The sequence below is a fragment of the Hyperolius riggenbachi genome, chromosome 12, assembly GCF_040937935.1.
Source record: "Hyperolius riggenbachi isolate aHypRig1 chromosome 12, aHypRig1.pri, whole genome shotgun sequence".
Taxonomy (NCBI): domain Eukaryota; kingdom Metazoa; phylum Chordata; class Amphibia; order Anura; family Hyperoliidae; genus Hyperolius; species Hyperolius riggenbachi.
Window position 1 is genome coordinate 228335058 of NC_090657.1, and position 12864 is coordinate 228347921.

General features: G+C 43.3%; 1 pseudogene; it reads right to left on the bottom strand.

The window, feature by feature from the left end:
- Window positions 1-5896: 5896 nt before the first annotated feature.
- LOC137541081 (pyrroline-5-carboxylate reductase 1-like) overlaps window positions 5897-12864 on the bottom strand; it is a 46978-nt pseudogene continuing 40010 nt past the window's right edge.

Sequence of the window (12864 nt, forward strand, 5' to 3'; positions counted from 1 at the left end):
TCTTTGGGGGGTACTTATTGCTAAGAATTATTTTGTTCTAACTCAGTTTTAATGGGAATAAGAAGAAATTTTTCTTTTTTTTAAATTCATTATTTCTCAGTTTTCGGCCATTATAGTTTCAAAATAAAACATGCTACCGTAATTAAAACCCACACATTTTATTTGACCATTTGTATCGGTTATTGCAACGTTTAAATTTTTCCCTAGTACAATGTATGGTGGCAATATTTTATATGGAAAGAAAGGTGCATTTTTTAAAATTTTGCATCTATCCCTAATTACAAGCCCATAATTTATAAAGTAATTGTAGTATACAGTTTTTGTATACATATTAAAAGAAGTTCAGTCCCTAAGGTAACTATTTATGTATTCTTTTTTATTAAAAATGGTAACTTTAGGGGAGTGTGGGAGGTTAATTAAAAAAAAAAAGTAACTGGAGATGATAAACTGAAAAAAAAGGGGGATGTAATATTACAATTTGGCCACAAGATGTCTTCAGTGGTGACTTCAGCTCCGTACTGTTAGTACAGAAACGGAAGCACTACATGGACGGGATTCATGAATGGCAGAGCAGTCTGAATAAAGGGCTGCAGCCATTCACAGGGGAACTTAGATCAATGAATGGGATTTGTTTTCCCATTCATTGATCTACCGGCGGGCGATCGGTGGTAATGAGCGCCGCTACCAAGCGCGGGAGGAGGGTGCGAGTGGGGGGACGCGGTACCTACGCCCCTGCACAGAGTTGTGGTATTTTGCAGGGGTGTAGTTACTCATCCCGTGGAGGGAAGATTGTTAAAGCAATAGTGTAGTAGCCTGGGGAGAAAAAGGCAGATACTCACCTATGGAGAGGGAAGGTTCTGGATCCTAGAGCCTTCCCAGTCTTCTCTCTGTGTCCTATAAGTACAGAGCTGCCCATCTTCAGAAGCAGTTCTGATCCCCGAGGGCATACACAAACAAAGCCCACACCATTTTTAGCACAAGCAGCAGACGTTATAAAAGAGTAGCTGGAAAGAACTGACCACTTGTGACACAAAATCCAAGTTTTGTTGGTTAGCCACACCTATTTTCTGAAAAAAATGCCGTGGCAGTTTCCTGCCTTCGCAAACACTGCACAGAAATGGTGTCAGCTGTGGGTGGGAGATGCCTCATATGGTGACCTGAGAGGTACTCTGCTTCTGCTTGTGCCACTGAGCCAGCCTTTCACAGAGAAGTGAGAAGAGAAGTAGTGCAGGGCAGCCATGAAATCTGCATTGTTTAAAAGGAAATAAAATTTGGTAGCCTCCAAATACAGAGGTTGTCTTCAGTTGTCCTTTAACATCTGAACAGCCTTTCCACTGGAGGACTTTAGTGTGACGTGTGGAAGCAGCAGAGTGGTGACATCACAATGAAATCGGTTGTATTTTTACGAATAGGATTCATAGCAGCCCACTTACTTTGTTATAATTGGGTTTTTGAAGGAATCTCTGCAGATGAAGGATTTGAAAGGCAGGTCCTCATCCTAACTGCTCACTCTGTAGTTCTCTTCATCTGAACAGCACAAGAGAAGAATATGATGACATTAGGTCAGCATTTTATATGTCCGCATCAGTGTTTATTTAGTATCATCACGTCCTGTAGTGCTCTCCACCAGTTATTTTTCTCCAAGCAGCTTCCATTACACAAGCGCATTTGAAAGTCAATTAAAGCCGGTTGGTCTGGGCTTATCCATAGACATAAGTTTCGTATCTTATTAAAGTGACACTGACGTGAAGAAAACCGCATGCTATAATGAATTGTATGTGTAGTACGGATAATTAGTAGAACATTAGTAATAAAGGAAAGAGTCTCATTTATTTTCAGTAGTTTATTTATTTATTGTTAATAAAATTGCATTATTCTCTAATATTTGCAGTTTACAAACTACACTCTGTATTTTAAACTATGAAACAGAGCAAGGCTAATGATCCTTTGAACTTCCCTGCAGTAAAATCTTATCTAAAGGTTGTCTTTCACTGTTTCTTTGATGTATAAGTGCTTCAGAAAACAGCACTGTAGCCGACTAAGTTTGGTTGGCGAGCTCAGAGAAGCTCTTTTGCATAGATAACAACTGATGTTTCTTAACTCTTCCTGTACTGGAAACAATATGAGACTCATTTCTTTGCTACTGATGTTCTATTTCTTAGCTGTACTACACATACTGTAAAATTCATTATCTCATAAGTTTATGTTCAGGTTCCCTTTAAAGGGATGGGGTCTACCAGTCTCCTGCATTGCATACATGTTCTGGGGCTCTGGCTGCACTGGCACTGAAGCAGGCAAGGCCAGTATACAAGTAGTACAGAAGCCAGGAGAGTGGCAGCTTACAGCGAGAACAACTCACTCAGGAATTATGGATTGCCTTGCTAAGGAGTTCTCACCTCCTGCCCACAAAATCCTGTCTCCTTGTGATCCGTGCAGATGTCAGGCTGGTAACCTCACCGCACAGTGGCTTACAAATGCTCGGGTGTCCTAACTGAGCCTTTCCTGGTTTAAACACATTAACCAGCCGCGCGGACATGAGCTTCATGTCCGCAGCGGCAGGTGCTAGAGCCGCAGGGATGCGCTAGTCACATCCCTGCAGTTTGGGGGGTCTGCAAGCGATCCTGCCTATATTTATTTATTGGTTTGGGTAAAAGTTATAACGTTTACAAACTATGGTGCAAAAAGTGAATTTTCCCATTTTGAAGCATCTCTGACTTTTCTGAGTACCTGTCATGTTTCATGAGGTGCTAAAATTCCAGGATAGTATAAATACCCCCCAAATGACCCCATTTTGGAAAGAAGACATCCCAAAGTATTCACTGAGAGGCATGGTGAGTTCATAGAAGATTTTATTTTTTGTCACAAGTTAGCGGAAAAAAAAAAAAAGTTTCCATTTCTGCTAACTTGCGACAAAAAAAAAATGAAATCTGCCACAGACTCACCATGCTCCTCTCTGAATACCTTGAAGTGTCTACTTTCCAAAACGGGGTCATTTGTGGGGTGTGTTTACTGTCCTGGCATTTTGGGGGGTGCCTAATTGTAAGCACCCCTGTAAAGCCTAAAGGTGCTCATTGGACTTTGGGCCCCTTAGCGCAGTTAGGCTGCAAAAAAGTGCCACACATGTGGTATTGCCGTACTCGGGAGAAGTAGTATAATGTGTTTTGGGGTGTATTTTTACACATACCAATGCTGGGTGGGAGAAATATCTCTGTAAATGACAATTTTTTGATTTTTGTTTTACACACAATTGTCCATTTACAGAGAGATTTCTCCCACCCAGCATGGCTATGTGTAAAAATACACCCCAAAAAACATTATACTACTTCTCCTGAGTACGGCGATACCACATGTGTGACACTTTTTTGCAGCCTAGGTGTGCTAAGGGGCCCAACGTCCTATTCACAGGTCATTTTGAGACATTTGTTTTCTAGACTACTCCTCACGGTTTAGGGCCCCTAAAATGCCAGGGCAGTATAGGAACCCCACAAGTGACCCCATTTTAGAAAGAAGAACACCCCAAGGTATTCCGTTAGGTGTATGGCGAGTTCATAGAAGATTTTATTTTTTGTCACAAGTTAGTGAAAAATGACACTTTGTGAAAAAAACAAAAATCAATTTCCGCTAACTTTTGACAAAAAATAAAATCTTCTATGAACTCGTCATACACCTAACAGAATACCTTGGGGTGTCTTTTTTCTAAAATGGGGTCACTTGTGGGGTTCCTATACCGCCCTGGCATTTTACGGGCCCAAAACCGTAAGTAGTCTGGAAACCAAATGTCTCAAAATGACTGTTCAGGGGTATAAGCATCTGCATGAGGGGGCGAATTTTGTGGAACCGGTCATAAGCAGGGTGGCCTTTTAGATGACAGGTTGTATTGGGCCTGATCTGATGGATAGGAGTGCTGGGGGGGGTGACAGGAGGTGATTGATGGGTGTCTCAGGTGGTGGTTAGAGGGGAAAATAGATGCAATCAATGCACTGGGGAGGTGATCGGAAGGGGGTCTGAGGGGGATCTGAGGGTTTAGCCGAGTGATCAGGAGCCCACACGGGGCAAATTAGGGCCTGATCTGATGGGTAGGTGTGCTAGGGGGTGACAGGAGGTGATTGATGAGTGTCTCAAGGTGTGATTAGAGGGGGGAATAGATGCAAGCAATGCACTGGCGAGGTGATCAAAGCTGGGGTCTGAGGGCATTCTGAGGGTGTGGGCGGGTGATTGAGTGCCCTAGGGGCAGATAGGGGTCTAATCTGATGGGTAGCAGTGACAGGGAGTGATTGATGGGTAATTAGTGGGTGTTTGGAGGAGAGAACAGATGTAAACAATGCACTTGGGAGGTGATCTGACGTCGGTTCTGCGGGCGATCTGATGGTGTGGGTGGGTGATCAGATTGCCCGCAAGGGGCAGGTTAGGGGCTGATTGATGGGTGGCAGTGACAGGGGGTGATTGATGGGTGATTGACAGGTGATCAGTGGGTTATTACAGGGGGGATAGAGGCATACAGTACACAGGGGGGTGGGTCTGGGGAGAATCTGAGGGGTGGGGGGGTGATCAGGAGGGAGCGGGGGGCAGTTTAGGGCATAAAAAAAAATAGCGTTTACAGATAGTGACAGGGAGTGATTGATGGGTGATTGGGTGCAAACAGTGTTCTGGGGGGTGGGCAGGGGGGGTCTGAAGGCTGGGGTGGGAGATCAGGGGGGGCTGTGTGGGAAAAAAAATGTGTGGTGTATACTCACTACTGCTTCCTCCTCGCTGGTGGTCTCTGGAACAATGAGACCACGAGGCGAGGAGGAAGCGTGTACAAAGCACTTTGTTTACCTAACAAAGTGCTTTATGCGCTTTAATCATGCGGATTTCTGTATTTCTCCGCCCGCCGGCGCTGCTAATTGGCCGGCGAGCTGGAGGCGAAATCCCCGGCCATCGATCCCCAGCGGAGGATCGCGCCACGGATGACGCAATCGCTCCGCCCATGCCCCTAAAAGGACCGCCACCTCTGTGCGTACGGCGGTCCTTAGGGCATCCACTTTCCGACCGCCCCTGTGCATTGGGCGGTCGTTAAGTGGTTAAAGGACTTACGAGGTGAAACGCCGACAAAAAGTTAATCACTTGCCTCATCTGTTAAGGCACGGAGGACGCCGTCCGCGCCCTCCGAGCCGATCCGCCAGGTCCCCCCGCTCATTAGCCCCCCGGGCCGGTTGCCGACCCCACGGCCCGGGTCGGGCTCTCTCGCCTCTCCCAAGATGGCCGCATCCTTTGCCCGCGGCTGCGCAGTCCGCATAGCCGCGAGTGCGGCTGCGCAGCTCTAGGGCCAACCCCCCCGATCCACGCCACGCTTTTTGTCGGCGTTTCGCCTCGTAAGTCCTTTAAAGACAGGAGTTAAGCTTAGTGAATTGAGGCCATTGTATCCTATGTAGCGTAATTGAATGCTACATAGAATTTTGCTCAGCTGGGACATCTTGTGGCCAAATTGTAAAATACACCTACTGACTATAGGAAAAAAATAAAAATAAAAATCAAGAGGGCATCTTATTATTAAATAATGGGATCAAAATTAGTGATGGATGTAAAACTGAAAAGATGCACCTTTATTTCTAAATAAAATATTGCCACCATACATTATACTAGGGATATAATTTTAACATTGCAATAACCGGGACAAATGGGCAAATAAAATGTGTGGATTTTAATTATGGTAGCATGTATTATTTTTAAACTATAATGGCCGAAAACTGTGAAATAATGATTTTTTTTATTTATTGTGTATTATTCCTGTCAAAATACATTTGTAATAAAATAATTTTTAACATAATGTACCATCCAAAGAAAGCCTAATTGGTGGCAGAAAAAACAAGGTATAGATCATTTATTTGTGATAAGTAGTGATAATGTTATTGGGGAATGAAAGGGAGTAGCGCTGAAAGGGGAAAATTCCTCTCGTCCACAAGATGAAAAATACCCGCCCGCGGGCTGAAATGGTTAAAGTGAACCTCCAGACTAAAAATCTACTCAGCAGCACTGAAAAGGCTTGGTGTTTAACAGTTTCACAACATCAGAACTTTGTTTTTCTTAGCCTTATTTTTAGCTGCACAGAAGAAAACTGATGGGATTTCTGATGTTCTGCTTTGCTGTTTTGGTGCAATTTCTTTTTTTTTTTAAGTTGAGTTGTGAAGCCTAGTGTGCACAGCCAGGAGGCATGATCAGGACACAGGACAGTTGGAACTGTGTCTCATGTTCCCCGTCACCTCCTTTCAACCAAAAAGATGGCTGCCCCCATGAAATCACAAACATTTGCCTGTTCTTTTAAAACTGTGCGGCCAAGTGGGGGGGCTCCTCAAAGCCCCCCTCCGCAGCGCTATTCCTCCCTCCCCTTCGCTCCATGGGCGGCAACAGGATGGCGATCCATCCTGTACCGCTTCTGATAGGCTTCAGCCAATCCGAGGCCGGGAATCGCCGATCTCCTTTACGGCGCTGCTGCGCCGTATGATGTAAACACAGGAGATTTTTTCCCTGCGTGTTTACATTTTGCCTGCGAGCCGCGATCGGAGGCTCACAGGCTGTTCACGGAGACACCACTTAACGACCGCCTAACGCCGATAGGCGTCGGCAGGTCGCAGTGGTTTTTCCATGGAAACGGCCTATCGGCGTTAGGCGTTATCGGCGTTAGGCGGTCGTTAAGTGGTTAACAGTGAAAATGTGGAATGACAGTACGGAAATCAGAATCATAGTGATAGCAGTATAACATGAAAGCAAATAACTTGCAATAAGAATAGCAGAAGTAGAAGTGCTGAGTACGGCCTTGTTGCACCTACAGGGCCTGTTGCACCTACAGGGCCTGTTTCACCTACACGGACTGTTGCCCGGGACTGGGACGCCATCCCTCAGGAGCCTGTACAGATGCCTCGCTAGCCTGCAGACTAGTCCTGTTGCTATGGAGAAGGGCAATGAAGCAGTACCGAGCAGATGGTGTGAGTGGGGAGAACAATGCCCTTGGCAGCACACAGTCAAGTTGATCCACCACTTCAATTGCTCACTGGCACTCTGAGAGGGACTGGTGGTCACTATGCACATGCTAGATGCTTGCCCGCCACAGTCTTTATCAGCCACCTTGCCCGAGTTGTCCAGATGATCAGTGATGGACTGGCATAGCTCACCATACCAGAAGATGCATTCCCCAGGGACGTCTTTTTAGGCTTGACAAACTTCTGATAATTATGAATTCTGCAATACATCTTAATCGCCCTCTTTTCCTTTCAGCTCCTGATGAAACAAACAGAAAACAGAGGAATGTATAGAGAAAGTGGGATTCAATTACTAAGGCAACCCTAGAGGTCAAAAACCCTCTCCAGTGGCGATATCACAGGTCATCCAGCAAACCTGGGAAGAATTTTTAAAGGGAACCCGAGGTGAGAGGGGTAACGGAGGCTGACATGTTTATTTCCTTTTGAATAATGCACAATGCTGATCATCTTCATACTTTACAGCGGAACTAAAGAGTCTTAAAAAAAGTTTCACTTACCTGGGGCTTCTGCCAGCCCCCTGCAGCCGCCCTGTGCCCTCGATGTCTTGAAACGATGCTCTGTTCCCCCGCCGTTGCTTAATTTCGGTTTCCTAGTCATTGAGCTACTGCCCTGTGTGGCCTTGGCCCCGCGTGTCCTCGCTCTCGTTTCGTCACTGTGACTGTCCAGCGCAGGATGCGTACAATGCAGTAGGCATCCTGTAGTATGCATACTGTGCATGTGCATGTGCAGGACAGCCACAGAGAAGTGAACGAGAGCAAGGACATAGGCGCAGTGGATGTCGACTTTGGTGAAACAGAGCCGTGGCTGGGGACCGGAGCATCGTTCCAGTACACCAAGGGCACAGGGTGGCTGCAGGGGCTGGCAGAATCCCCAGGTAAGTGAATTTTTTTTTTTTCAAGAATCTTCAGTTCCGCTTTAAGCCATAGACCCTTAACCACTTTATCCACAAGTTAGTAGATATACGTCCTCTGTGACTTCATCTAAGCCACAGGTCAGTAGAATCTACTGACTTGTACAGAAACAGGACTGGGCTTGCTCCTGTGCACATTTCTGGCACTATCTGATGCAGCACTAATTGGTGATCGGGAATATATGTTTCCTGAGCTAATGAGATGGATTTTTACCATTAAAAATACTTTTATTTTCTCTATTCATAGTGAAAAATACACTCTGTAGCATTATTTCAGAATCAAATATCTTCACCATAAATTGTGACCGGAACATAATCTAAGTTTTGTGATAAGCAGTAAGAATAGCCAAATAAAAATGTGTGGTTTTTATCTACAGTAGCAATTTTTATTTTTAAACTGGAATTGGTAAAACTGAGAAATAAATGTTTTTTTCTATGTTTTTCTTTGTTTTCCCATTAAAATTCATAGAAAACAAAATTGTTCAATGGTGAAAAAATTGCATACAATGAAAGGCTAGTTTGTCTTGAAAAAAACAATATATATTTCATTTCTGTGTCATAAGTAGGGATCAAGTTATTTCTGATTAAATAGGGACATAGCTAAACTGTCAAAACTGCTCTGGTCCATAAGTGGGAAAAAAGGTCTGGATGCGAAGTGGTTAACAAGCATGCAGGTCAGATGTATATGACAAATCTGACAAGATTAGCTACATGCTTGTTTCAGGTGTGACCAGAAAGATCATCAGGGCTGCCAGGCAACTTGTTATTCTTTAAAATAAATAAATATGGCCGCTACGTAGTTTTCACACCTCGGCTTCCATTTAACCACTGTTTCCTATTTTGCGGTAAAAGATTGCAGCCCTTATCTGGGAAATAATGCAACATAGTGGGGCCTGATGAAGGGTTAGTGAACTAGTAGTCTTGCAATTTACTCTCAAGCAGTGACAGTTTTTTGATCAACTGAGGATGTCCTGGATTTATTGAAAATAATAATAATAATAATAATTAAAAAAAAGCTCTTGCTGGGGATTCTGCGTGCCATTCCCATAGTTTGCATAGGCGTTTGCAACCAAGATCTGATATGACCCAGGAAAAGACTACAATACAAATGGGAATTAGGGAAGGTCAAATAAATGTAAATAATTCCAAAATGATGCAGAATTATGCAAATGTGGATTTGGTATGCAAGTCTGGATGTCATTATCAGTAGGGATAACATTAAATCATTAAACTATTATTATTTTTTTTTATTGAAAGCTACAAAGCATTTGCAAAGATGCAGATTACAGCTACATCTAGTATTGTGGTAAGACGTCTTTACGGATCTAGAACAACCGAGTCATTCGAAGCTCAACCTGAATGTGCATCCATTACTCCTCCCACCTCCACTCAAACGGCAATGCAAATCCACACCATTCCTCGGTTTGTTCCTGCTTTTAGGAACCCGCAGGTTTTCTCCTGGTGGAGGGATAAAGATCTCCACACAGCAAATAGGTTTTGGATAAGTGATGTTCCGATTACTTTTAACATGCTCAGATTTAGTAGAGACGCCCCTATGGAAGAAGCATATCGATTTTGCCAAATTAAACACTATTTCTCTTCAATCTTTTCCTCATCTCCAGTATATGACCCTACTATGTTTGAATCATTATTTTTTGGTTTTTCTCGTAGAAAAGGGTTAATTTCAATACTTTATGCTCTACTGCTAGGGCGTGATCATGATGATAAAATGTCATATATGAGAGCTTGGGAGCGAGATTTAGGTATCCAATATGATCGCACTGATTGGTCTTCTGTCTGGACTGCTGTCTCTGGGGTGATCAAATCAGACATGGTAAAAGACACGGCTTACAAGATTTTGTTTCGTTGGTATTATACACCGTCTAAATTACATAAAATCTATCCTTCGGTCCCATCGGCGTGTTTTCGGGCCTGTGGTATGTAAGGCACATTGTTGCATGTTTTTTGGGATTGCCCCGTTGCACAGCAGTTCTGGGACGCATGGAAATCTATGACTAAGGAGGTGTTTGGCTTCCCGATGTCCTTAACCGCTCCCCAGGCCCTATTGTATACACAGAATGATGATGTCCCAGGTAAATTTAGGCCATTATATAGATACATGTTATTGGCTGCTCAATGGTCCATTGCTTATAAATGGAAATCCACTGACCTTGATTTAGCATTAGTTACCCAACGTCTAGACCTTATGATGTTGATGGATTGAGTGTATTATCATAGTACTGAGAACATGACCAGATTTGATCTTATTTGGGAACTTTGGAGGGCTCATAGACATCTTTAGTCGCCCCTGGACATGTGCGTATACTGCATTTAACTACTCATACAGGTAACTTATACCTCAGGACTCCTGTTTCTAGTAGATGTATACTGTGGATATATTATTAAGCTGAGGTTTTTGTTCTGTTCCTTTTCTATGTGCGGTGCTGGAGAGCAATTTAGGTGTGTTTGGACATCCTCAAGAAGGACCGATCCCTGGGATCTCTGCCGGAGGTACCCTGTGCCCCATTTCCCAGGTTGAATGGTCCATTCCTACGGGCCAAGCTCCCCGGCTGCATCTTTATTCTTTCCTTTTGTGTTTGTTTTCTTTCTTTTTTATTTTTTAGTTTATGTTAATTAGACTCTGTATGCAAATCACTTGTATATTTGATGTGCTATTTGACTGGCATCGGATGATGCAAATCCACACCATCTTCCCCTTGTTATGCTTGACAAATGAGATTACAGCACTGCAGTATTGAAGATAGAAACATTACTACTGATTACTTTTGTGGTCACTCCAGGCTCACTTTAAACAGGATTTCAAACAGTTTCAAAATAGCCTGAAAATTCCTCTCACCTTTTGCACTTTCTGGCTTCTTTCAAATATTGCCTGGGCGTCCTCGTCCCTCTCTGTGCCCAGCTCATATGTGGCCGTGGCCCCCATGTGTCAGGGCCTACTGGTTTCTGGGAAGGAGACAGGAACATAAAGTTACATATTATAGAGGCAGAAATGTTACCTCTATTATCCAGCTGTCAACCCCTTCCCATTCCTGGGTTTTTACCCCTTAAAGCGGTATCGTCACCATAAAAATCACATTTCAACAGCAACTGGTCTGAGTGTATTAAGTGATAAAGATGCTAATCCTGCATTCAAAACTTTAAAAACTTTTTCTGCTGTTATGATTTGGAGTTATCACATAGTTAAGGAACACTGGCCCTTTAGTAGTCGTGCCAAAGAATTGCATGCTGGGGGTTCTTTTTATCTATAATCTATTCCTCCTCTTCCCTTTTATTTCCCTGCCAGCTTCTTATCTGAAACCTAATCCCCTACTCACTTGTGTTTACAAGCAAGGCTGAGGTGACTCAGCAATTGGAGGAGACAAGAAAAAAAAGTAAAGGGCAGAAATGACATCACGAGTTAGCCTTAACTGTGGGCAAAAGACATGGCCCCCACCAGGAACAGAATTCTCGTAATTTACTATATAACATTCACTGAAATCAAAACGTGGACAGTATAATACATGTGTTATGTAAGTAGATCAAGTATTTATCTAATTATATATGTGTTTTTTTTCCCTGGCATAGTATGGCTGATCCTACTGCTTTAAAGTGGACCCAAATTAAAAAGATTTCAGAAATCAATTTTCTAAATTATAATAATAAATAGCAGCCTTTTTTTAGCTGCATGATGACAAATATAAAATATTTTACATTTATTGGAGGAACCCCTCCCTTCCTTTCATATTGCCGGGACAGAATCCGGCAGACTGGTGGAGGAGATAAAAAACAAATCACAGGCTGCTACTGATGATGTCACAGGGGAGGTGATCTCAGCTTGTGTGAGATTTCACATAGACGACGCCCCTGTGAGGGAGGGTAGCTGATGACAAACACACCCATGATCTAAACCCTCCTACTAAGCTCAGAAGTAATGGCTGCCACCTGTATAACCCTAGTAATGAAAACAGAAGGGTGAAAAGCATGCACTGAAATGCTCATAGGCTTGAAGGAGTGTTTATTTATCTTTGTATGTGTCAGAGTGGTGCAACTAAATATTTTGAATTAAAAAAATGTTTGGTTTGGTTTCGCTTTAAAGCGGAATATAACCCTGCATTTCAACTTTGCTCTAAAACATTATTTACAGCATATTATATGCAACCAGCATTTTTTTTTTTACTAGACCAGCATTGGAAGGGTTACACACAGAGCTTTAAAGTTCCATGGAGAGAAATGCAGAGGCATCCGAAGTTTAGTTAGATACATTTAAGTAAACACAATGTAACAAGTGAGGAATGTGACTCTCTCTGTGTCCGGGAGCTCCTGCACAATCAGAGTGTGTGTCACATTCCACACTTGTTACATTGTGTTTACTTAAATGTATCTAATTAAACTTCGGCTGCGGCAGCATTTCTCTACACAGAACTTTAAAGCTCTGTGTGTAACCCTTCCAATGCTGGTCTAGTAAAAAAAAAAATGCTGGTTGCATATAACATGCTGTAAATAATGTTTTAGAGCAAAGTTGAAATGCAGGGTTATACCCATTCCAGTCTGGCTTCAGGAAACACCACAGCACTGAAACTGCCCTCATCCAAATATGCAACCACCTGCTCATGGCAAGAGACAGAGGAGAGTGCTCCATCCTCATACTGCTAGACCTTTCTGCAGCCTTTGATACAGTTGACCATGACATCTTGATAAACAGGCTACAGGAATACTGCGGCATTGATGGCATAGTTCTTCAGTGGTTCCAATCCTTCCTGAGTGGCAGAACCCACAAAGTGTCTATGGGGCCCTTCCTGTCCACCCCTGTATCACTTAAGTATGGGGTGCCCCAGGGCTCAATCCTCTCTCCCCTGCTTTTCACGATTTACATGTTACCGCTGGGAAAACTAATCCAAAAACATGGCCTGACATACCACTGCTATGCAGACGACACCC